Source organism: Zosterops lateralis (genome assembly GCF_965231275.1).
Source record: "Zosterops lateralis genome assembly, chromosome: 18".
In the NCBI taxonomy this organism is placed as follows: domain Eukaryota; kingdom Metazoa; phylum Chordata; class Aves; order Passeriformes; family Zosteropidae; genus Zosterops; species Zosterops lateralis.
Window position 1 is genome coordinate 4,609,832 of NC_139778.1, and position 2,559 is coordinate 4,612,390.

A 2,559-nucleotide genomic window follows, 5' to 3' on the forward strand; every position below is an offset into this window, starting at 1 on the left:
TGCATGTTGTCATCAGTTTGCTCGGTGTTGTCCCTCCGTGCTAATTACATGTTTACATGCATTGCATCATTGGGCAGAATTACTGTAATTATGTTAATGCTTCATAATCAACAGAACACAGTACCTGTAATTTACCAAACAAAAAGGACATGGAAAGCTAAACCCACAAATGGAAAGGGATACACTGCAAAGGATTTAATCCTGGGTGCAGCAGTAGGCAGGAAGCTTTCAGAGCTGGAATATCCTGCTTCAGCCATCGGGATGCTCTCAGACAGCACCGGGGCACTTTGCAAGGTGTTTTAACAGGTACTAAGGAGGCTAACACACCAAACTGTGAACAGGGTGTAAATGTTTAATGCCCATTCATGAACTCTCACCTAGAAAAAATCTGAGCAGTGCCCTTAATAAAGCTGCATGGCAGACTCTTGAAAGAACAACAGGAGACTAAGAAACTCGCTGATCTGGAAATATTTTAACCTCTCTCCTATCTGTGGATGTACAATATCAACCTCAACCCTCTTGTTGCTTATTTGAAAGAAATTACGTGGCACCTGGCATATCAGAGCAGAGTCTGTGTGCAGCTGGATCATTTTCCTCCTAGCCTCATCCGTGTTTTTTTCCCCATTTATCCTGGCCCGGGTAGTTTGGGCTTTAGGCTGATTCACCCCCTGCACTTCCCTCGCTTCCTGGAAGGCTTCTAAGGGTCTCTGTCACTAAGGGTTAAGTATCCGAAGTCAACAGCGGAATAACCCGGGACATTAAACAACGCAAGGAGTTATCCCGAGTGGTCATTAAGTGGTGAAGAGTAATACAAATAAGATCGAGTCCCAAGTGCTTCCTGGTAAGTGGAGACACAAGAAAGTTGCAGCAAAATCGTCATCCTTCATCTACTAGGAGCCACGCCTTGGTGGAGATCCTGCTGCAAGCTGAGTCACCTGCTGCTGCAGCGAGGTGCAGTGCGGGCACCCGGGGGTGCAGTCCCGGGGACAGGCTGTGGGTCACTGTGGGCACCCGGGGTGCAGTCCCGGGGACAGGCTGTGGGTCACTGCGGGCACCCGGGGGGCAGTCCCGGGGACAGGCTGTGGGTCACTGCGGGCACCCGGGGGGCAGTCCCGGGGACAGGCTGCGGGTCACTGCGGGCACCCCTGGGGACAGGCTGTGGGTCACTGCGGGCACCCCTGGGTACAGGCTGTGGGTCACTATGGGCACCAGGGCTGCCCTCCTGGGGACAGGCTGTTGGTCAGTGCCGGCATCCCTGGGGACAGGCTGGAGGTCACTGTGGGTATCCAGAGCTGACCCCCAAGGACGGGCTGTGGGTCACTGCGGTCATCCAGGGCTGCAACCCAAAGGACAGGCTGCGGGTCACTGCGGGCACCCGGGACTACACCCCCAGGGACGGGCTGCGGGTCACTGTGGGCATCCAGGGCTGCAGCCTTGGGGACAGGCTGTGGGTCACTATGGGCACCCCTGGGACAGGCTGTGGGTCACTGTGGGCACCCGGGGTGCAGTCCCGGGGACAGGCTGTGGGTCACTGTGGGCACCCGGGGTGCAGTCCCGGGGACAGACTGCGGGTCACTGCGGGCATCCAGGGCTGCCCTCCTGGGGACAGGCTGTTGGTCAGTGCCGGCATCCCTGGGGACAGGCTGCAGGTCACTGCGGCCATCCAGGGCTGCAACCCAAAGGACAGGTTGCGGGTGTCACTGCGGGCACCCAGAGCTGACCCCCAAGGACGGGCTGTGGGTCACTGCGGGCACCCCTGGGGACAGGCTGTGGGTCACTGCGGGCATCCAGGGCTGCAGCCTTGGGGACAGGCTGTGGGTCACTATGGGCACCCCTGGGACAGGCTGTGGGTCACTATGGGCACCCCTGGGACAGGCTGCGGGTCACTGTGGGCATCCAGAGCTGACCCCCAAGGTCAGGCTGTGGGTCACTGCGGACACACGGAACTGCACCCCCAGGGACGGGCTGCGGGTGACTGCGGGTGTCACTCTGTGATCCAGAGCTGACCCCCAAGGACGGGCTGTGGGTCACTGCGGGCCGCCCCAGCGCAGAGGGCGCGTCTCAGTAACTTCCCCCACCAAAGGAAACCCTTCGGTCCTGCCCGTCATCGCCCCGTCCCTACACAGGGTAGCTGAGGGGGGCCCCAGCAGGGCGGGGCCGGAGCGGAGCGGGCTCTCACCCCATCAGCCAGGGGGACTCGGGGCAGCGCCGGAGCCCGGGACGGGCCGTAGCCGCGGGCGGCCGCTGCTCCCGATCCGGCGCCGCGTTTTGCCGGCGCAGCAAGTGCCGGCCTTGCCGGAGGAGGAGCGGCGGGAGGGGGAAGAGGAGGAGGAGCCGTCCCTCGGCCGAGCCGCTCCCGCCCCTCAGCTGGGAGCCCGCAGGCAGCGGGTGCGAGCTGCAGAGCCGAGCGGCGCCGCGCCGAGCCGGGATGGGGGAGCCGGGGATGGGGTAGCCGCGCCGCCCTGCCCTGCCGCGCTCCCCGCCATGTAGGCGAGTCCCGGGCGCCGCGCACATCGCTCCCCGCCGCCTGCACCGCGCTTGGCTCCGGCCCGGGGGACC